Source organism: Phoca vitulina, unplaced genomic scaffold (genome assembly GCF_004348235.1).
Source record: "Phoca vitulina isolate PV1807 unplaced genomic scaffold, GSC_HSeal_1.0 scaffold6, whole genome shotgun sequence".
NCBI classification, from domain to species: Eukaryota; Metazoa; Chordata; class Mammalia; order Carnivora; family Phocidae; genus Phoca; species Phoca vitulina.
Window position 1 is genome coordinate 56,395,171 of NW_022589709.1, and position 24,783 is coordinate 56,419,953.

The following is a 24,783-nucleotide window of genomic DNA, read 5'->3' on the forward strand; positions in this document are numbered from 1 at the left end:
GCAGCTGATTGGTATGAATGTCAGGGCCATAATAAACCCTGATTTACTTAAGAGTACGTGGAATGAAATAAATAGAGTGTTAACCAACATTTTCTTTGAAATGAGGTTGGGAAGGATTAGCTTAGGGGAGGGCACCGTTAGAAAGAGAAGAGCCATTAATCACTGTCCCGAAATAATCCAAGTTGAATATCTTATTGTTTAATTATTTTTAATCTTTTGGAAATACAGAGCCGCCCTAGGGTGTTTTCTTTTCTCTGTCCCTCCTACAGAGCAGCCTGCTCTGGGAGCTGAAGTCCTCCTGTGTATTCCTTGAACTGGATCCAAATTCATTATAGATAGACTGTGTCTTGGATGGAGATGATGAAGCTGGTGAAGAGGAGGGGGCAAGAGGGCGAGCAAGCAAGCCACGGTAAGTAGCTAGGGCTAGTTGTAAAAGTTGAAAGGTGATCTTTGACCTTCTCATGACTCATAAAGCACTTTATGCCTCCCACCCCTTGGTCAAGAATTTTCCAGCTCAACAAAAGGGCTTTTAGCTCAAATGCCACTTTAACCTAGCTTCACAAGGATGACTTATTTTAGTTTCTGTGTTGACCAAGTAAAGTTCTTCACTTTGACTACCTAATAGCCCACCACCTTGGTTGATCCTGTGTCTGTTTGCCAGGTCGTGCACTTTGTCCAGGCATGGAACAAGGTGGGCGAGGTTTTATTTCTCAGTTGTGGGAAATGGATCATAAGATGTCTGATTTAGGTACATGGATGGATTAGAGACGCCAATATGCAAAATAGAGGAGAATTTCCAGTCAAGAGTCATTCCAAGTTGTCAACCCTCACAAGTCAAGCTAAAGGAATCCCCAGAGGAGGATTTCTGGGCTCAGTACCCTAGGCCCATCCCCAAGGCTTTGTAATACTTTTGCAGCTTTCATCTCTGATGCTGCCCTACCCCTGATAAAGAGTACCAATTATTGCATTCACCACCATTGAAATGTCCAGTTTCCTTCTGGGAAAGAGAACTATTAGAGACTACAATGGGATTCAAATGTAGTTGAGTTAGGCAGTAAGCTATAGAGGGCCACAGGCACGAGAAGATTTGGATTTTTCTGTTCAGTTTTATACATTTTCCCATCTCTTTTGAACTCTATTTCCCAAGCCTGAAAACATGATTAAAGAATTATAGCCAGTCTTCTTTTAACAGGCCTGGCAAGTGCCATTGTGGCAGATTAAAGATGGCTACAAATTCTTTAACATTCCTTCAGTGACAGCTGGGGTCTTCAGCTTGAATCTGGACACCCTCTCTGACTGCTTGACCAGTAGAATTCTTTGGAGGGAACACTGTGTTTCTGTGGCACTTTGTTATGTGGCAATTGATGTTGAGAATATGTTGGTTGGGGTCAAGATAAGGCATCTGAATATGGTGATACATAGGGACCTCTTACAGTTGTGGGAAAAGAATATACTATTTTCTGGGACTTGGGCCAGCTTTGTGAAACAAGGATATTCATATACGGCTCCCATGCTTAAGAAATTCACGGTCTAATGGAGATGATAGATGTACATGAGCTAGCATGATTTGAACCAGTGATAGTACTGATGGGATGCAGGCTTAACAAGATGCACAGGTTACCCTGAAGGGGGTGACCGAGAACCCCATTTTAAACAGTACCAGCTGCAAGAATGTGGAATTTGGAGTGACTCCCGGGGACTGTGCAGGGAGTCCTCTGAAAAGCCTCCACTGAAAAGGTGACAGTTCAGCCAGGTTTTAAAAGAGTGGGAGTTGGTGCTCCTACATCCAGAGTTCTAGCAGCCCTACATGTTGTGAGAGGTATAGTATGACAAATGCTAAAATGCTTCCCTAACCAAAAATACCTTCCTCGCTAGCCCTGCCACAGTGTTTAAAACTTCTACAATATTCAATCTTTGAATAGGCTTTGAAGGTCTGCGAAATTTTAAATATTATTTGGGAAAGGTAACTACAATAGGTCATTTTTTAGTCACTCACACATTAACACACATTTCCTTATTTTTATGTTCAAAATTATTGTTTTTCATGGACTCTCTAGGCTAGTATATTATAGATGTTAAAAATAGTGGTTCTGATTAAATAAATATTTGTCTGGCGCTCAGACAGTATGGATGCTTAAAGGCATAGACTATTTTAGAGAGAGACACCTTGGTGAGTTGTAGGGAATCCCTCCTTTCAAGGCACGAGTTGTTTCCGCATAAAGAGTGAGCGTGCGCTCTTGAAAAAACAAATACCTGCTTATGTTTGGAGCGTATTTAGCACTGGGGGTGGTAGTGAGGGACACACAGCAGCATTTGGCATGGTGCGTTCAAGGGGGTTGCGGTCTACTTAATCAAAAGTAACGACTAACTGTGAAAGTTATGATGTATACATATTTCAGCATGAAGTAATGGGGCAGCCGTTCACAGTGGTGTAGGAAAGCAGCAAAAAAGTCAGCCAAAGGGGGCTTCCAGTGCCAAGGAAGGCTCTTTACGAGCTTCCTATGACACAAAAGGACCCGGCCCTTCTGTGTGATATATTCAGTGTTGTTCTAGATACAAAGAATGTCCATAGATTCTGTGGAAGGAAACGTCGAACTTAGAGGAAGGTTATCTTTTGGAAAGGTAATTAAGCATAATGATTGTTTGGGTGATGCAGGGGGATGATTGTACTGACTCCTCAGCTGTTACCTGGACCAAGTTCTCTGGGGCCGTCATGGTCAGAAGAAATTCTTTTATTTATTTTGATTATCTAATCTCTTTGCTCTACTTGTTTCCAGAAAGGGGTTTGAAGCTCAGCAGTGTCATTAATCCCATTTCTGTGTAGCTGGCAGCCTTTCTAAACTATGGGTCTGATGATAACACTTCACTGCTGAAAGTCCATAAAAATATCCCACTGCCGGAGCGCCTGGGTGACTCCGTCGGTTAAGCATCTGACTCTTGATTTTGGCTGAAATCATGATCTCAGGGTTGTGGGATCGAGCCCCACATAGGGCTCAGTGCTCAGCATGGAGTCTCCTTGGGATTCTCTCTCTCCCTCTGCCCCACCCCCCACTCACACTTGCTCTTGTGAGCGTGCATGTGCATCTCTCTCTCTAGAAAAGAGAAAAAAAGCCCTCTTGCCTCCACCCAGCGTAGCATTCTATAACCTGGCCCCCTCACCCCTCGGGGCTCCCATCTTGCCCCAGGCTCTGGCCACACACCTTTGACATTCCTTTCCCCACAGTCCCTCTCAGCCCACAATGCCTTCCCCTTCCATCTAGATTGACTTCTACCTGTACTAGAACCAGCTCAGGCATCAACTCCCTAATTACACATTAACTTTTAGCTCCCAGGAAAGAATGCTTTTATTGTGCTCTTCATTGTGTACTCGTTGCACTTAAAACTAGGTGGTATTCTCGATATCGTTATGTGCCCCCCTCACCCCACCCACTCTCCACCCTTCTCCATTCTTCTCTGTGCCCCAGGAGGCTGACCCATATGCACCCCAAGCCCCCTATCCTCCTGCTCCCCATTGGCCTTGGCTAATAGGGGACACCAGCTAGGGATCAGGAAGTAGGAGGAGAGGGAGGGAGTTGAGGTATTAATCCCCTGACTCCCTACTGCCTGGTTGCTATGGTTTGTCTGTGTCTTTCTGCCAAAAGCTGCAGTCCCTTTTAGGCAACCTTGCCTCTCTAGCTGCCCTCTCCTGCTTCTGGTATCCTCTTCTCTTTCTTGTGTATTTGGGCTTCCAGTGGTAGCAGCAGTTCTTAGTTGCTACTAGCCATGCAGCACTGCCTTGTCCTGGTCTATTCCCTGAAACCTTGCCTATGCCTTTGTGAACAGTCTAATTCAGTATGAGTGAACCATCTGTATCCTGCAGGACGCTCACTGATACAGCTAGTTTGCAGGGTAAGATCGGGAGCTTTCTGTAATGTTTATAATCTGATGTTTTGGTGTCTTTCTTCCAAGATGTCATCCAAACTGCTTCTTTGAGCTGTAAAACAGGTAGACACACAGCCTGCCTGTAACACCAGAAAACCTTACTCCAAGCTCTCCATTCCTGTACTTCAAATGGGGAATTTGGATGTCACGTTTATTCACCGCATCCATAGTGCAAATCTAATGAATTCAGAATAGGAAAACTCTAATAGTAGGATTTATTATTAGCCATGTGTACCCCACTCTCAATTAGCAGAGGATAAAATATTTATATAGAGGCTGGAGGCAAATATAAAGAGGTAATCTTGCTCTTCCAATCCCTCCACAAGATCTGGAGGTGGCAATTCAATTCAATAATAGATGTTTGGATTAATTATGGCAGCTGAAATGACAAAGTAGATGCTCAGTAAAGGCTTGTAAAATAAAATTTAATTGGGTGATTGCTCACACCACAAGTAGTGTGCAGAGCTGAGTTGAAACCAGAATTGAATTCCCAGTTGAACTGGCCAGTTTCTGAAGGCACCCATGTCCTTCCTTGGATGTTGGTGGCACAGCTGACCTTGTGGTCCGTCTGTGGAGTGCCCCGAGTGAGAAAGACCACCCATTAGTCTCTGAACTGCAAGCCAAGGAGAGTAACTTGCTGTAAAGTATTTATTTGCCAAATGATAATGTCAACTGCACATACACCACGGTGGCTGGAAAATTACATGTCTGAGCCAGGGACAGTTGTACACTTAAAGGCTAAGATGAGCAAGGAATCCCTCTGGCTTTCCTCCCTGACAAAGGTGCAGGTCTGCATAGACAGATGCAGCTGAGCCTCTAGGCTGGGGGGTCTGCAGAGGCAGCCGCCACAGAGGGAGTTTTTCATGAGTGATGCTTGCGGATCAAAGTGAAACCCCTGACTCGTGTGCCCAGGGGCGAAGAGCTGAACCCCTGGCCTGAAAGAGGGCTCTGTTGAAAGAACAGTAGTCCTCCCTATGCTGAAGTTGGCCAGTGGGAGTTTTTCAATTTGCACCTGGTGTTGGGCAGGAGTTCACGAAAATCCACAGAAAGGAATGTTTCCGAGTTGAATGATGGAAGAGGAAAAAAAAAAAGTTGAACGGGAGTCCTTTGGAATCATGAAAAGCACTGATTGAATTTGTGAAACAGAGACTTAAATCTTTGCAGAGGAGAACGCTCCTCGGAGGTCTGCCCTCCACGGACGCGAGCGGTGGTGTGTCTGCTGTCACCTCGTTGGCAAGCCTTTGGAAGGCGAGCTGAGTCACTCACAGCCACCCGGGGGAGCCAGAAGGGCTGTCCTTTTCTGACCAGGAGTCTTTTTCATCTTCTCTTTCCAGGGCAGAAGGCTTTTCCCAGCCCACTAAATATTTAAGATTCATACTCAGTGACAGCCCTTCCTTCACTCAGCAGAAGATTTTTGGGATTTTCTAAACCCACTTCTTCTTTCCAAAGGGGCCAGAGTCTTTTTGTAAAACACACATTTTATTTCATCTAGAAATGTATCTTTTAGTAGTACAAAAATAATAAATGCTTATTACACAAATTTCAAATGCCACTAAAGAGACTAATAAAGAGACTTAAAGGGCGCCTGGGTGGCTCAGTTGGTTAAGCGACTGCCTTCGGCTCAGGTCATGATCCTGGAGTCCTGGGATCGAGTCCCGCATCGGGCTCCCTGCTCGGCAGGGAGTCTGCTTCGTCCTCTGACCCTCCTCCCTCTCATGTGTTCTCTCTCTCTCATTCTCTCTCTCTCAAATAAATAAATAAAATCTTTAAAAAAAAAAAAAAAAAAAAAAAGAGACTTAAAGTCACCTGGAATGTTACCCCAGCGTTGATCACAATCAAAGGATCAGAGGATCTTCTTCCAGCCTTCATTTTCTAAGCATTTAGCAATATACAAGAAATGCATTTTTTAAACTACAAAAGAAAACCCAAATGTATATTTTAGACCTTGAAACTACAATAACTGAGGTTAAAATTACTGAACACCACAGTGTTGCTTAGCTGAAAGGACACCTCTGTATTCCTATTTTATATGACTTTCCAGAGCATGTGAAATTGCTGACCCAATGTCTCTGAGCATTTACGTTTCTTGTCAATTTCCCCCTCATGCAGCCCTTTACTGCTCAGTCTCTAAAACCCACTGCTCCTAAAGCTTTTCCCTTCTAGGACTTGAGGTCTCTATGCCCAAGATTTCCAAATTTGTGTTCTATGTGATCACAAGGCAGGCATCTTAAACATAATACGGAAATGTGAAAATGGTGTTATGCCGTGAATTCTGAACGCTTAAAGGAATAAACTTCCTCTCTGAGAAGTAGAAATGATCTAAATGGTTTCATTCTTGGCACATTGCTAGTTTTGAGAAGTTGAGGAAAATGTTTAAATGACTTGTCTGAAAAATATTAGGCAGGCCACATGTTAGGGCACTTTGGAATAAAGTGATGGGAAGTAGGGTGAGGTAGATAGGGAGTGATTCACAGTACGATCTGGATTCTAGGGCGTGTCCACACTAACAAGGGGAAGGACGACACTGTTGCTCCAAGTAATGTGGAAAATCTTCGCCATGTTTCACTTAAATGCCCTGTAACTTTTTTACAGAAAGGGCTGTTCCGACACTGGGAGCTTCTGGTCTCCTCATCAGAGGAGCCTGCTGGCCCCATCACTCATGATTTCACTTTCCATTAAGATGCTCATTTGCTCCCAGGTGGACTTATCTCAGCTCTGTCTTATTTCTTTGTGATCCTGCTTAAATGTGCTTGAATTTGTCAACGTGCTAGGTCCAGGCTGTAGTCAGGGTTAAGATAATTTGTTAAGCTGACAGAAGCAAAAACTTCAGAAAGGCTTGGACATTGGACTTTCCAATACCTTTATGAAAAATTGAGAATCTTGGGCATGGATAATAACGATAATGAAAATGTTTGATCTCTATGTGCCATCCACGGCGCTGCATTTCTTATTCCCAGCCCACAGAGGTGTACACAAGGCTCAGAGAGGTTAAGTCACGTGCCCAAGATCACCCAGCAGATAAGCTGCAGGGCCTCGGTTTAAACCTGGGCTATTCTACTCCAGAAACTTACCTGTTACCTGTTGCTGCCTCCCCTTGTCGTCCTGGAGAATTTCTCATCAGTTGAACCCAGTAATGGGGTTTCAGGCTGGCAGGGGCTCTCAACCCTGGATGCACATTGACTCGGGGTGGGGGGGATCTTCTGAAGAATACTCATCCCAAACCTAGCCCCCAGAGATTCTGATTTAATTGGAGTTGAGGCAAATATTGGTATCTTCAGTTAGGTAGAGGCCAGCATTTTGTTTGTTTGTTTGTTTGTTTGCTTGTTTGTTTTAAAGTGATTCCAAAGCTCAGGCAAGCTCTGGGTTAGAGATATATTTTCTTCTGGGAAATGGATACATCAACTCCAGGAGTTTAATGCCTTCCCCTCAGTCTTTTCACCTCATTCTGAATGCCTAGCCTTCTCTCCCACAGATGCACCCATCTCAAGAATCATCTAATCACTCCCCGTTGCACTCCCTAAGTAATTCTGTATTTAGTTTGGCCCAGATATAGGTGTGGAGAGTGCCTTATAGTTAGATTTTGATCAATTTATGTGTGCTACATCTTCCCACCCAGTTAATATGTATAGTCCTTAAGGGCAAAGCTGTGTCTTCTCCCACTTCCGTTTGCCTGAAGACACCTTGTATAGTGGTGTGTGTGCAGGGGTATGCAAAATGCTGGCTTAGTTAGTGGCAGGACTACTATGGGATTTCAGACCTGTGAGAGAGTGTGCAAGGAGCGAAGAAGAAAAATAAACCAAGTATTAGTAGTCTTTTATAATAATTGTATCTCAATTTTTGTATTCAGTAAATAGTTATTGAGCATCTACTATGTGGCAATCATATTCTAGTGAGAGACAGAGAACTATCACATATATAAGCCCATAAATGAGTCATTTCAGATAGTATTAGTATCCTGAAGGAAATAAAAGAAGTTAAGGTGGAAACGAGTGACTGGGTGGGAAGGGGGCCTTCAGGACAACTGGGGAAGGTCTTACTGAGGGAGGGACGATTGAACCTAAGTCTGAGGAGATATCCATGGAAATTCTGGGGAGTGCTTCAGACAGAAACCTTGGAAGCAGGCATAACTTTGTGTGCTTGGGGAACAGGAGCAAGGCCCATGTGGGGCAGACATACTGAACAGGAAGGCTAGTGGGGAGGTCAAAGATGCAGGCTGTGCCCGAGTCTGCAGGCCTTGAATGTCACAGTAAGAAGTATGGATTTCTTTGTGGGCGTAATAAGATTTTTGAAAATTGCAATTCACAGTCAAATGATGATGCGAATGTAACTATATGTGGGCTGTCCTAACTATTTCATCTATTTGGATTGGGGGCCTCAAGGAAATTCTACTAGTGACCTCTAGGGTGGGGAATGCTTCGGAGTATTGGGTTCTCTTTGTTCCAACAAAACATTTCCCTGACACAGTATTCAGATGCCTGAGGGACACATTAGCATTCACTCTGGGTTTTTTTCCTAACTGTGCTGAGAGGTGAGGAAAGGCCTGTCCCCGACAAAATGTTTCTCTCATTTTACTCTGGTGTTAACTTGGCAGTAGCGGACTTGTGGCTCGTTGTGCCACTTATAACATCAGTTGACTACAGAGCTCAGCTTGGTTTTTCATTGTTTTAATATGAAAGCTCTGAGAAGTAGAAATGGCTGATAGACACTTGGTGTGTTAGTTATCTATTGCTGAACAACAAATTACTACCAACTTAGCACATTTATGACCTCACAGATTCCATGAGTCAGGAGTCTGGCCACAATGTAGCAGGGTACCCTGCTCAGGGTCTCAGAAGGCTGTCATCCGGGTATCCGCTGGGCTACATTCTCATTTGGAGGCTTAATTGGGCAAGAATCTGTTTCTAAGCTCCCTCACATTTTGGGGAGAATTCATTTCCTTGCAGTTGTAAGACTGGGGCCTCTGGCTTGTTGGCATCTGTCAGCCGGAAGCTGCCCTAGAGGCTGCCTTTAGCCCCTTGCCATGTGGGCCAATCTGACAGCAAGATGGAGTCTTACATAACACAACATAATAATTGAAGTGATAGCCTATCACTTTTTCTATATTCTGTTAGGTCAGAAGCAAGTTCTAGGTCTTACCCATACACGAGAAGAAGAGATTACACAAGGGTATGCACACCAAGAATATAGAACTAAGAATCACGGGGCCATCTTAGAGTCTGTCCACCATCCTTGGTTTTATTAAAAAAATTACTTGTCTTTGGAAGTTATAACTAATGTAATAACATTCAGTGGTTGTTGAAAAGCAGATATCTTAAACATTTTCCTTTTACAAATGTAAACTTTGTTCTCCATGGGTCTATTCTGGGGTTAGAAGGGGAGGTACATCTTTGAAACATTACTTTAAAACTGGTTTGTAAACTGACAAATGTCTGCACAGTTACTGATTTTTGGGACAGTCTAAGGCTATCTCCCATCTTTTTGAGGTAAGACCACTTCATCCTGTTCTATATCGTAAGCAGCCAAAATAAATCTGCTGAATTTTTTAACCTGCCTTTCTAGGAGACAAGCCTTCCCTGGAATATTTGCAGAGTGAACATCCTCCGTGCATACTCACATGATGCTCTGTCATCTTTGGGAGGAGAGCCAATATTATAAAAAGTTGCCAGGGAAAAAATGGATCACAGCAAAATAACCTGGGCATTTAACCAGGCTGAATTTGGCATGCTTGATGTCCATACACTTTTAGTAAAGATTTGCCTTTTATTGTCACTCTTGCTTAGCCAGTATTTTAGTGGTTCCTTCTGCTTCTGGAAATTGGAGCCCCCAAGATACTAGATCCCAAGTGTGGTGTTGTCAGGTCAGACACAGTCCCAAAGAGCGGCTTGGAGAGGATACCAAGAACCTCCATTACTGCCATGTTCACCGCCCCCCGCCCCCACCCCATCCTCCCTTCCTTGTTACCACTGCCTTTTCCTTGATATGGATGGTGAGTGTTTTCTCAATCTTACGTAAGTGCCATGCCAACCAAGCTCTGGGACTAGACTCCTGCATCTATCCTCTTCCAACCAGATTGCTTCCCCCAGACCTCTCTCACTGAGAGTGTCTGGGACTTCTTCCATTTCATGTTGATATCAAAAGAGAGATTTGGAAACATTTATATCTTTTTCTTGACCCTTCCTTTAGAATTCAGAGGGGAAAAAGTCACTTTAAATATTGTCTGAAAATGGGGCATGTGGGTGGCTCAGTCGGTTAAGCGGTCTGCCTTCAGCTCAGGTCATCCCAGGGTCCCGGGATCAGGCCCTGCATTGGGCTCCTTGCTCAGTGGAGAGCCTGCTTCTCCCTCGCCCCCTCTCCCATCCCTGCTCCTGTGCTTTCTCTCTCTCTCTCTCTCTTTCTCTCAAATGGATAAGTAAAATCTAAATAAATAACTAAATAAATAAACAAATAAGTATTGTCTGAAAGACAGATGTGAGCTAGTTGTATCCCAGGCCCAGACAACTGGTTTCCTTTCTTCTCTAGGAGGTGGTTGTTGCCAGCCCCTGTAGGTTTCCCGGGTCAAAGAAACAGAATTTAGAACCTGTATGTGTTGATCAAGACCGATGCCACAACTTTGATCAGTTAAGTATGAATAAATCTGAAATTTATGTTTAAATTCCCTTTGAAATACATACACACTTGGAGGTTAAGGGGAAAAAGTGTTTGGCAGAATACATCTGAGAAGTTGCCAGCCATATAATGCTTGAAAAATAGCCAGACAGAGTTTGCCAAACCTAAAAGCAGCCAGGTTTGCTCATCTCCACATTAAAGGAACATTAAGGTCTTTATCTATTGACCTGAATGTATGAAAGAAGGGGAATTCTAGAGCTGAGACTAATGTTTTTTTGGAAAAATCACCTTCTGCTGACTAATGATTGTTGAGATCTCTGTGCAATGTTGCGTATCTAGTGCATGATATTCAATAATACACAAGTGTGGAGTTGGCAAATAAGTAAAGGATGTTGTTACAAAGAGGGCAGAGACCAATTAGCCTCATTAGGTCGAGCAAGCATAAGAACGAGTGATGGCCCATGACTGCAGAGAGGAAGAAGTAGATGAAGTGGTAGGAAAGATGGCATTATGTAATAAGGCCACAGCTGCATCAGGATGTAAAATCACTTTCTAAAGAACCCAAGATAGAAAGCATAGGATAGACACACTCTTGAAGTTCTAAGAAAAAGAAGTATTCAAATAATAGTGATAATTACTGTTTGTTATGATTATTATTGCTACAATTTATTAGATACCTAGCATGTGCTTACCTAGCATGTTGTGTGCTAAGCCCTTTGCATATACTGTTGAGAAACCTAACAGCCCTGCAGTACAAGTATTTAAACAGTTGGTGTGATTTCTCTTGTAAAATTCCTTATTGAGATCTTGAAGTCATGTTATTGGTCATCTGAATCTTAGGTTTTATGGAAAGGTATCTCTGAGCAGCCAGAATGCCTGAGACTTAGAGGTTCTTGTGGATGTCCAACCGTTTGACTATCCTGTCTTGCCCAGTCTGTCCCAAGGTGATTATTTGCAGCATATCATAGAGCCAGTTTAACAGCTATGAGGGATCGGTGGCCCAGTCCATGTTCAAATTTGCTGAGAAGGTGCAAATAGTATTTCTTAGAGTTAATGGACCAAGTGGTGTTTTTGGATATATCCAACTGGCCAATTCCATATTGACTATGATATGTGAGGTAATATTTACTGAGAGCTTAGCATGCATCAGATACTGTTGTGATAGTTTGTATAGATAGTAATTAATTTAATCTTTAATAATGACTTTATGCTGTAGTCTTTAGTCATGGGTGACTAATACTTCGAGGTAGTATTAGAATTGACTAATTGCTATAACAAACACCCTCAAATCTTAATGGCTTCATACAATAAAAGATTGATTTCTTCCTTACCTCACTGTCAAGTACATGATTGGCAAGCAGATTTCCACACCATGGTTTGGGAGCAGCAACAGCTTTAGGGGGTCTCAGAATCTTCTCCTGGATCTTCTGCAACTGGCAAGCAGACCGTGAGAGGAGAGAAGGAGCCCAGAGGATCTCGTGGGAGATTTTAAGGGCCAGCCCAGGAGTGTCATTCCCACTTCTGCCCACATTCTAATAGTCAGAACTGGTCACCGGGCCCCACATAGATTAAGAAACAGAGTGGGAAATGTGGTTTTCCTGTGTTCTCAGGAGGGAGAAGAAACAGCATGGAAGATGCATAGGGATACATCTGCCCCAGAGAGGTGCTGCTATTATCCCTGCTTTATAGCTGAGGGAATTAAGGCATTGGAAGGTTTGATACCCAAGATCATGTAGTTCAATACCCAATGTCAGAGTCAATAAGTAGGCTGAGGATTCAAAACCAAGTAGTCTTATTTCTGAGCCCATGCCTGTAACTACAACTCTCTACTGACTCTCAATTATTGCCAGGTCAGAAATGTTATTCTCAAGTTATCACTATTTGGTTTGATGATTTTACCCCAGATCTAGCCCCAGACTATTATTTAAACATTTTTGTGATTGGGTAGGTGTGCCGTTTACAGAGTCCCAGTCACGGATGATAATGAAAGGTGGTTAGACAAATAGTACAGAATTCTAAACTCTGTAGGAACATTTTACATCAACTTTTCACCCCTACCTCCATATTCTTTCCCTATCTCAGACCCACCCACCCACCCACTTATTAACCACCAGTACTGCCACTACCCAGAAAAAAGGAGAAAGAAGTAAAAAAAAAAAGAAAGGAAGAAAAGTCCTGATAAAGCTTTCACAGTATTGGGAAGGTCAAAGGGAGTTGAGTGAGTTAATATCTGCCGGCACCTGAAATTAACCAGACGTTTGGCTCTTTTCCCAAAATGGATGGTTAAAAATATCAGACCCTGAGTTCTGAATGAGTTTAGCCCAACCTTCAGCCTTGTGCTCAATAGCAGGCTGCTCCATGATTTTGCTTACCCTCCACTGCTATTTCTCATGTGTCCAGAACCATCTGAAACCATCTCACTGAGCCTCCGCCGTGGTGCCTTGCCCTGAAGTCTTAGAGACAACCTCAGATTGGCCTGGTCAGACCCTTGGAAAGTTTCAGAATGGTGCCTGTCACATGTGTACATGTCAACACGCCACCTGTTCTGGCAGGAAACCAATTTTCTTTTCTATTTCTTCCTCCTTTGGGAAATGTGACTGTTTCTGGCATCTGTCCCTATGTATCTTGCTCATACACTGAGACAAAGAAGTCATTTCATTTCTCAAGCCGTCTTTCCACTTAAAAAAAAAAAGTTCTTGCGTTCTCTCTTAACAACCCTGTTGACTCCTTCATCTTCCTCTACTTTATGTATTTAAAACTATTCTTGCTTCCTTGTATAATATTCTTGCTCCATTTTCGCTTAAAGTTCCATTCTTTGTTTTTGTTTGGAATCTTTATCTTTTTAAAATCACCTTTGATTATATAAAAGAACCCCTCTTAAGTATTCTAAGGTGTTTTCATATGCATCAACCACTGATCTTAATGGTTTTCACTGCTGTTCTGGAACATTTTGTCATTTATCTTTAGACAAGTTTGACTATTTGCTTTTCTTTCTTCCTAATAGTGCATACTAAGTTATAGAGAGTATGAGTGAGAAAACATGACAGTATTGAAATATGGGCTTATGCTATTGATCTATACTTTAGGGAACACTATTTTTTAAAAGAACGTTGGACTTACTCTTTTTTTTTTTTTTTTTCCAAATTCCTGCCACCTCTGTTGTTTAAAAAACATGATTTCTTTGGGGGGTGAAAAGAAACAAGTTCCAGGGAGGTTGCTTCACTGCCGTGTAGGCAGGTCAGATGGATTCTCTTCTTCCTACAGAATCATCCTGTGATCTTGGTAAAGTGAAGCTGCAGGACAAAAGTGTATTTAAAGAAAGATATTATGGGACCGGAAGCTTAGAGAATTTAACTTTACTTCTGTGACTCAGATGCCTCCCATTTTAAGAAAGTCCTCCGAACGCTGTGTACTTTGGTTTTGCCTTTTCATAAAAAGGAACCAATAAAAATATAACATCTACAATGCAGGCCCCTAACAAATTCCAATAAATGGCTCATTAAAATCCTTTTCAAAAATGGTGTGGGTGAAAAATTAATGAACTTACCAGGAAAATGAGATTTGTTTCCCAGGAATTGGTATTTTGTGAACATTCTATGCCCTCTTCCTTCTGTCTTCTGCCACATTTTTGCCAGTTCTTCTCTTCCACTGAGCAATACTTAGATTTTCCAGATGAGTTTCAAAGGGCATGAGAATTGTAGTGAAAAATACGAGAAAGCAAGGTATAATGAGATATGTGGTGTGTGCTCTTGGACATGGTACAGATTTACTTGTCATCATCTGTCTGTCCTCTCTGAGACACAGTGTCACCATCACTAATTCTGCAAATTGTCAAGGCAGAGCCCATGGGCTCAAATCCTGGCTCCATTCCTGATGAGCTCTGTGATTTTCAGCAAGATTGATAACCTCTCTAAAGGTTAGTGTTGATTGGTAGGTAAGAGAGGTTAACCTAAGACCTTAGTGTCTTCATTAGTAAAGTCCTCTTTGGGAGCTGTAAAGATCACATGAAGAAAAGCAAGAGAAACACTTACCACAGTGCCCGGCATATTGTTAATATGCAACAAGTGGCTCTCCCATAAGCTCAATGGAGAATATTCTTAAAATATTAAGCTAGTCTCTCTTCCTCCTCCCTTCAAATATTAATCCCTAGCAAATCACATTTCCTTAAATTTCTTTGGCCTTTACAATTGATTGCCACAGGGAAAGAGAGGGTATACCGGCAGATACTTAAACTCAGAGGTTATCATTTTCCTCTGCGTTGAAAAGCTAATGTTTTGGGTTCGTAAGTATGACAATGACCTTGAAAGCCAAGCTTTTGGGGAAAAAAAAAAAGAGACTTCTACTTTGTAAAGCTTCCCTTTACTTATCTAGAGTGAAGTCTGGTAAATTTGGACTCCAGAGCTTTATTTATAAGACCTAGAAAAAGGAAGAAGGAAGATATGATGTAAGAATAAATTTCATCTGACTGAAAGGGAAAGTAACAAAGCCCTTCAGGGTATCAAGAGAGAAGAATCCAGGAAGGAAGAAGAAAGAGAGGTAAGATATCAGAACTGAGGAACATGACATCACCATCAAGATCAAAATTCCCCGTGGAAGAAGGTTTGAGAAACTCTCCCGGCAGGTTGACACATCCCAAACATCTCAAGATAAATGTTAGTTAACCCCCCTTTGGGGGGGCTCCCTATTCTCAGCCTAGCACGGCAGCAGCCTGGCACCACACACACGGGAGTTCAGAAAGGCAGGAGGTACCCTTCTTGGTCCACACGGAGCTCCAGAACCCTCATGTGTCCAAGTAGAAGAATCAGGAAGTGCTATAGGCCCCTGAACCACAGAGGGACGGAGAATGAGGAGGTTATTTTATGGTGCTGGGTCTTCATGTCAGGAGGCTATGGCAGAAATCACAACTTCTACATCAAGTGCGAGGTGCAAATGAGGTAAGCTGCCTCACACTAGAGACAAGAGTGGGCAACAGAGATAAGATCCAAACAGTCACATCATGTCAGGCTTGGAACATCCAAGGAACAACAAAGACACAGTAACCTTGGAGTAGCAACATTAACTTTTCTCTCCTACCTGTGGAAATAAAGCACCCTCCAATAAGATAAGATCTGAGAGAGAAAATAAAGAATCTATGTTTACTTTTGCACATCTGAATATAATTCATAAATTTCTGACCCTCTATGAAAGTAATTGAGACCTGGCCTCATATTGAAGCTGACTTTCAGTTTCTGTGTGTGTGTGTGGGTGTGTGTGTGTGTGTCGGGAGTGGGTGGGGGGCAAGGTGGTTAGCATAGGACCTCTAACTACCTCACAGAGATGTGAACAGAGAAAGCTATCTTTTGGAAAATAAATTTTGAAGCTCCATGGAATAAAAAGGTAGTCTGTCACAGTAACATTTTTTCTTATGAGAGTGGGTCACCTAAGGGCATCCACCGAAACACACAGGCCTGTAGCCATTCCATGCCATGCCAGCCACTTGGCTATAGGAGTAGTCCTAAACAAAGTTTATGAGTCCTAATCAGATATATCTCACTGCTTACTGCCTGAAGCACTCCCTGTTTGGGGCTGAAGTAATTCGACTAAAAATATACCTACCAATCAACACCTCCCTGTTGTTTCTAGCTACATGGACGCTCAGGGCAGAAAAAGTCTCCAAATAGACTTCAAAGAGCCCACAGCTCTTCAGGACACTAATTCACACCAGTGTTGTGGAAAGCAGAATAGATGTGTAGCACAGTTACCAATAATGTCAACAAACTCAAGGTGTTAGCGTGTGAAATGAGGTTGTTATTTTGATGACACTGATTATATCAACTGTGTTCCTCCTTACAATCATAGGGTACTTTTAGATCACGGACACTAAAATTACCAACCAGTAATTTGGAGATCAAATTTACAGCAACCCATTCAAAATAAATTGGTTCATTTTGGCTCTGTGGCATTAGGCAACAGGAGGAATGTGAAGTTCTCAAACTGGTTTGTACCACATTCTTTGTAGCTCAAGCTTGATGAAGTTCTGGACAAATGGTTCTTTCAGGCATTGCTCAGCTAGGAGATCATTTCTGCTGTTGTCAGAATGGAAATCCCAAAAACACACATTTGAGAGTCCACAGACTGTCTTCATAGTATATTTAAGTAACTTCAAAAGCTTTGTTGGAAAATTATTTTGTAACCCAGGTCATCCTGCTTCATGAGGAAACACTACGTTCCTGAATATCCATCAATCTTATTCGAAGTCACCATATTGGATACAAGAAGTACTGTCCCCTCCTCAAGTATTTCTAAGCATCTCTGGATGGCTTACATTCCTGGTGGTTGCTTATTGTATCAGTTAAGAATTAGGCCCAGTTGCATGTAACCAAAATCTAACTGCTGTGGTTTAACCAAGCAGGAAGAGGGGTGTTGTTCTCACACATTGGAAGTCTGGAGGTGAGCAATCCCAAGGGCTCTGGAAGGTCTTTAATGTTCTAGGCCCCTTCAGTATTTCTTTCCTCTCTCTGTAATGAAGGGCTTTTGCCTCATGCTTGTTGTCTGGTGGTCACAAGATGGCTGCCCCTTTTCCACACTCAGTGTCTTTGCTCTCGGCAAAAAGAAGGAAGAACTGAGGGGCTCAAAGGACTAAAAAAAGAGGACTAGGGGACAACACCTGAGGCAGCAAAACAAAACTTGCCCAAAAATCCCCAGCGGACTTATTATATCTCACTGGCCTGAAACATAATGTCTGCACCTTTGCTGTAGTCTGGGAAAGCAAGGATTTTAGAGAGATATATTCCTACCTGAAACAAAATGTGAATAGGGTTGGTAAGGAAAAGGGGGAGCATAAGCTCCCTGAGCACACAGCAGTGCCTGAACACTCTCCACACCCCTCTTTCTGAGCCACTGCTCCTGGCTTCTCCACACTGGCCATGTTTGGCCATTTCCTAACTACTGGGCAGAACCGAAACACTGTATACCAGATCTACATGCCTTGGTAGTGGCCTTGCATCTTTCTGGGAGAGTAGCCTCCTGAGCATTTCTTTGTGATCATCCAGCTTGACACCGTCTTATTCGTTCAATTAACAGATACTTTGGTGGTACTTCTATGTGTCAGGTACTGTTGTAGACATAGAGAATATGGAAGGAACCAAAATCTCACAGCCCCTACCCTCATGGAACTTACATCATGGGGAAAACTGATTTTCAGCCCTTAGTCGTCCCCATCTCTGTGCACGTTTGTGCAGGGTACAACCTGCACCACAGTTTGACAACCCTGATAATTACCCAGGGATCCAGGCTTCTATCTATCCATTCCTATCAGAAGTCAGAAATAAAGACAGTCTGACAAGGTCTTTTCCTCTTGCCCTGTTGACTCAGAATTCTATAGGTAAAGAGAATATACAGTACCAGGGTCCTATGTAAGGTATTCAAAGTAGAATGGGATCCTTGAGGAATTTGAAGAGTCTGTATGTAGGTGATCAAGGTTAATGTGGCTGAGTTTATGAGTTTATAAACTTCCCAACATAAAGTCCTTTCCAGACTGTCTCTTCTCCAGCTACCGTGCTCTGTTTTGTGTTCTGTGTTCCAATTAAGCATAGGATTTTCCTTCTCTCACCCTCACCCTTTCCCTAAAGAGCTTCTCCCTGCTCTCTCTCCAGCCATATCCTTTAAACCACATTATTTCAAACCATTCTTCTTAAACTCACCACATACTACACTGCCTTACCGGTCCTCACTCTGTTCTGCCTGACTCTTCCTCAACACTTGCATTTAGCTATGTCCAACTACCCATCACCACACCATCTATACATGGGGCCACTGCAGGTTTAAGATGCAAAATTTCTCTTCAGCATGCTCAATTTTCTAGGCAATTTATATTTGAGATTGCAGGTAAGTGGGTGTGTCACTGGTTCCAGCCTTCTCTGGGTGGTGACAGAATCATGGGGAGGCAATCTGTGTTTCCTCCACCTCCTGAGACTTCTTTGTGCCGAAGCAGGTACAATGCACCAACTCAGGCTTTGTTTTTACAATCAGCCTTTGACTGAATCACTCCTCTTTGGGAGTCCACTGATTCCGGGTCCTCAGAGGAGTAGGTATAAAGAGAGGTACAATTCCATGCACATGCTAATGGGGAGTGCAGAACCGAGCTCCAGTTTTCTTCCCAATAAAACGAGCGATTAGATATTTATCATAATTTGATGTAAGGATTATATGAGAAAATGTATAATAAAATCCTTTGTACATTGCAGGTGCTCAACATATATTAATTCACTGCTTCATCCCTGTTACATTCTCATGTTGAGATATCCACTGTTCAGTTACATGAAGTCTCATTCCCTCCCAGACTATTATTGTGAACCCCTCCAAGAGAAAAGTCATATCCTATTTATTTTTACCTAAGGAAGAATCAGGTGATAGAAAGAACATGAGGAATCATGAAACCATGATCTTGTTCATGGACCTGCCATTCATTATCTATGTGACTTTGGGCTAGTTCGCTTGTCAGTAAAATAAGGGGTTTGATTTGGAGGATTGCTAACATGTATGTGTCTAACCTAAACCCCCAAAGAACTTAGTGATGGGTACCTGATAAGTATAATACTCAAGACTTTTTTTAAAAAAAGCTTTTATTTAAATTCCATTTAGTTAACATACTCATATTAGTTTCAGGTGTACAATATAGTGATTCAACCCTTCTATACATCACCTGGTGCTCATCACAACAAGCACAGTCCTTAATCCCCATCACCTATTTCACCCATTCCCCCACCCTCCTTCCTCTCTGGTAACCATCAGTTTGTTCTCTATAGTTAAGAGTCTGTTTCTTGGTTTGTCTCTCTCTCTTTTTTTCCCTTTGCTTGCTTATTTTGTTTCTTAAATTCCACATACTCAGAAGTTTGTAATAGGCAAATGGGCGAGTGTCCAATGTCTTGATGGCATTGTGATCATACCAGGTCTTCCTTCCCAATGGGCTCATTCAAGTCTGACAGACTAGAGAACTTAATCATGCTGTAGCTCCTCAGGCCCACAGAGGAAACATGTCCCTGCAATCAAGCCCAATCCCCGGCCAGATTCTATGAACCAGCCATCCAAGTCACAAAATGCACACCCTCCCGTAAACATCATCCATCCATCCCAGCCAACGAGGATGATGTGGGGATGCTGGTGGGAATGATAGATTGAGAGATAAGAATTTAAATTCAGGTTCTGCAACTTCCCTTTTGTTTTACTCCCACACTAGCTGATGACAGAAGCTAAGGTACACAACTGGTGAGCAACTGTTTGGCATCTTCTCCACCCACAGACAGTGTCATGAAGTTCAGTATTGATGTTGAACATGGCTTTGAGATTATCAGGTAAAAAAAATGCTATATTGGTCAGATTATAAAATTTCCAATTCTCCTGTCACATTTCTATATCCTAAGAAAGGTTTTTCCTTGCCTGAGGTCTTTTATTTAGAGTTCTACAAAACCCAATGACTTGCATTACAACTCATCAGTTTAAGTGGTATCTTTGAGCCTATTTTAAACAAAGCTGGGATGAAGGTCCTGGTTCTTGATGTGTTCATGGTACCATTACAAGAATATGTACCATATTGATTTCTAATGAGCTAGCTTGGATTTTTCTTTAAGAATGTTAAGCCAAGGGGCACCTGGGTGGCTCAGTTGGTTAGGCATCTGATTTCGGCTCAGGTCATGATCCCGGGGTCCTGGGATCGAGCCCCACGGGTGTTCCCTACTCAGCGGGGAGCCTGTTTCCCCCTCTCCCTCTTCATGCTGCTCCCCCTGCTCGTGCTCTCTCTTTCTGTCAAGTAAATAAAAATTAAAAAAAAAAAAAAAGAATGCTAAGACAAGATCATTCTGATACAATTTTATTTCTGCCTCTGAAGGCCAGGAACCTCACACTGAATACAAGTTTTCATAATTTAAATTGGCCAAAGGTCAAACTGCAGAGAGGAAGGGATTGGAAATTAGCCACCAAAGGAGAATGAATTGTCCAGCTGAAAAGGTAAGTTTGCCTCCATTTTAGCACATTCCTCATTTGGAAATCTAGACGAGAAGGCAGTAAGGTAAAGAGATACAGCTCTTCCTAAGATGTGAGCTAGCTCCTGGCTGTTTTCAATTTTCACACATTCTTTAGTTTAAGGATTTGCCAGAGGACTTAGAGCAGATGTTGTGAAGGCTGTCAACTCAAATGTACCTAGGCATAACTAATATATCCTCTTCATCGGTTTGGAATATGAAATAGCCTCACCTTTCTTTGAATGTTCAATTTATAATAATTCCAACTCCCTGTTTTCACTGAGAAGAGAAGTCTCTACTTTTCTGGCCCTTGCCCATGAGAAGTCTAAGAACTCAAGTCCACACAGGCCAACACAGTCACTCATGGAAGAAGATGCTAGCTCTTTCTGTGTCACTACTGAAAACACTGGTCCCAGTCTAGTGCAGGCAGAAGGGTTGCTGTCATCAACCGTCTAGGGACCAGGGGAAGTTGGCAGGGCAGAGTGCTTCTCCCTGGAATGCCATGTTCCACTCAGGCATGGGGCTCCGTGCCTTAGCAAGCTGGGTTCCAGCTTGGACCTGGTCTTTGTGACCAGTTTTCTTTTCTCACATACTTAGCCATTTGCCACTGAGCATGGTCACGGTGTGATGATGACTCAGTCTGGAAGGGACAATATCAGTCCCAGATCAGCTCTCCTCTTGGACAACCTTGACCCTGTTCTTAAGCTTAGGGCACTCAAATGGGCCTGATGGTGAAGTTCCCCTTGGGCCCCACGCCAGTGACTTTTCCTGCTACATTAGTTCAATTAAAAAGATTTCAGTGTTTCAGAGATGTTCTAATAACTTGGCATATCTAAAGTAAGGACTCTGATTCCTGTTTCTTTTCGGCTCTCAAAGAATCACATTATAAACATGGGACTGGTACATGAAGGAGTGACACTGTCTAATGCCATTGCCAAGAGCAGCCAAGCATCAAGACTTTGTCAAGTCAGAGAATACCCTGTTACAAGCCCTCTGTGAGAACAGTGGGTGAGCGGTAGCCTTACATCTGCTGAGCCTCTCATGTGGCTCAGCCCAGAACAAAAGTGTCTACATCAAAGTGATTGGATAACTAGAATCAGAAACAGCAACTTCTAAATGGCCTTTTCCCAAGAGTAATAATAAAGATGATATTTTTAAGTTCGACATCGTTGGGCCACCAGTAATAGTTTGTGTGAACAGTAATGGTTTGTGAGAATTGATTGAGTACTTTCTATATATACGTTAATACTCAGTGGAAAGGGGAGGGTGAAAGAGGAAGAGCCCTGAGCCCCCACGTGTGCAGGTTTGTGCTGGTCCTGGCATGCTTGTCTCCCTACAAAGCTAAGGCTCAGCGAAGTTAAAGATAGGAGTGGCCAATGTCCATTGTCACAGAAGCAGTGCCTGGCAGAGCTGGGATTCAGAGTCCTGTCCTCCTGACTGTAGTAGCGTCCATGCTCTTAACCACTGTACCCGAGGTCCTCTCTGGGTGAGCAATAAGGGAAGATGGTAATCAATCAAATAGGCAGAAAGGTAGAAAACACAAGGTCTGGGGTCCCTCTAAAACTCTGTCTCGTCCTCTCCTCACATCTCTGCTCCATGCCAGGTGTGCCTTGGTGATTAATGCTTCTGACGCGCTGGGTGTGTCCAGATGATATGCTATCTACAGCACACGAATGGGAAATTTCAAGATGGTGTTCTTTAACAGGCTTGCCACCAAATGCTGTCAGAAAACTAAAATTGTCCAGGCTATTTTGAGACCAAACTCAAAGTTTTATCCAGCTTCTCCCCCAAGTAAATTGATGTTCACGAATCTCAGAGCTGTTCTCTGCCTCACATTTTAGTCGGAGTCAGGTAGCTAAAATTTGTGCTCATTCAGATTCGTGTCCCTATGTGGACCCCAAGCCTTCTGAAAAGCCCAGTGGAATTATATGGTCTCAGATGGAATCGGGGGCCTGCATTCATTAGCTTCCAAGTAAAGAGAGAGAAGGCAAGAGTTGACTCAGAACATGAACACAGTACCAAGAAGAAAATTAGAATTACCCATTTAATGTTTACACATCTCCTAGGCTGGGGGTGAGTGTAGCTTGTTTACTTTTGAGTGTAAATTACTGAGTTTTCCCACCTTGAGATAGAAACCCAACCTGTGAGACAAAATTTTCTTTTCTTCCCTCCTTTTCTAACAAGTAGGGATGGCTTGGTGAAATGTGCATCGGTTTTCATTCCAGGTGAGAAAATAGAAGGAAGGCTGCAGTTCCTAAGTAATGCATCTAAGATGCATCTGAGACTAGAGACAGGACACTTACATAAATAGTAGCAAGGACTGGAAATTTCAAGTCCTCCCACTCCCCCACCCCAATTATTGGCACTTGACACTTGGCCTTGGGTCCTGGAGTCCACATGGTCACTGTGCAGCCCGGGAAGTGATGCAGGATGACACACACACAGAATCTTTTCCTGGAAGTGGGTTTGGAGGAGAGCTTATTATAAACAATAAACCCTTGTGTATGGAATTGAAAATAAACTCAGACAGTGCATAAGGTTACGGTTATGTGTTGAAAGGCTAAAATCCACCATCTGTCACCTATCTCCATGCCCTGCCTGAAGCATTTGCTTCTGCCTGGAGCCCCGTTCCAGGAACTTTGACTAAGTGGTCATGCACTTCTTTATAGAGGCAGTGATTTACGGTAGATGGCCATGGACTTGAAACTTATTTTTAAAAACAGCTAACGCTTCTGTCCTTTTTAAGAAAGGAGGTGATTTTGTATTAGCTGATCACATGACCTTTCATCTGTCCGCTCGTGCCTGGTTACCCACCTGTGGTGGTCTCACGGACTCTTCTGGGTCAGTTTTCATGTATTTTCCTCCGTGAGTGTATATGATATTATCCAGTCATAGGGCGCTACTGGCTTCAAGCTGTGTGAATGAAAATCAGTTACAAGCTCTCAGGCTCTGCCCCTCCGTACAAAGAAACATAATAATTTTCTATCATTGCTTTTGATGGCCTCCTAAAGTTATCATTAAGCAGGTAATATTTCTGGACCAGGACCTGTGTATATGGGTCAGTTCCGCCATGATGTACATCTCAGTGGAAATGCTTCCTTCCTGTCTTTCTTTCTCCTGCGGCACAGCTACAGTTCTGGAATTAACTATCATTTCAAGAGGATATTTTCTATCAATTCAAAGCCCTTAGGAGGGCTCAGGGAAGAGTATTTTGGCGCTTACCTAGGCAGGATGATTGTGCTGGTTGTCATTTCATTTTGGAAATTAAAAGTGTCTTGAGTCTTGTGATTACATAAAGTCCTGCTTGGCAAACAAGGATTGTTCTGGCATTGGGGGCCTGGGATCTAACGTATCCTCTTTTTTACCTAAATCCTTTCTCTGTGAGTCTGCATTATTGGTAAAAGGCACAACCCAGGACGGTGCTGGCTAAAATTCCAGTCTGACAGGTAATGAACAAGGCAGGGGTCCGGGGGAGGGCAGGGGGCTCAAATCTCTTCAGTCATTTTAGAGGATAGGGAGGACAGGGTGGGAATGTCTCGGCTTCTCATTCTGTTGGCTCATGTTCAGCTACAAGAATGAGTTGGAGGGCACACGGGGAAAGCATGACTCCTGTGTTCCCATAAGATGGTCCCTGAAATAGGAACATTTCACGTATTAAATGAGTCCCAGTGGCAGCTGAATGCTATAAAAAGTTAGAAATTTTACCCTAAGGACAGGTTCCCAGCCTGTGGGCTCCTGGCAGGCTGCAGTTTTGTAGAGGGTAGAAAATTCACAATTGCGGAGAAAGAGCCTGTGTAATAGGGGGCATGCAAGTGTGTCCAAGGTCATCTGGCAGAGTGGTTAAGGCTCTGGAGCCTGATAGCTTCAAACCCTGGCTGTGCCTTTTACTAGTTGTGTGGACCCAAAATAAGGTATTTAGTCTCTGAGTGCTTCTGGCTTTTCATCTGTCAAATGAGGGCACCCCCTCAGGGTGGTCATCTTAAGTGAGTTAATATATGTGAGCTAGTGTTGCTCATGCAGTTAAGACACAAGACGTTTTAGCTATGATTATTAGGCAGACATATTTGTGGCTGCTCTCATGATAAATTAAAAATATATGCATTTAAAGGTGGTTTCATTGCAATTCTTTGTCAGTGTATATGGTTTCAATGGATGGAAATCAAACGTAGAATTATCATCATAAGGGGATTCTTATTGTCAGAAAGAGATGGAAGGAATAAAGAGGTGGTGCTAAGTTTTCCCAAAACAGGGAAGAAAA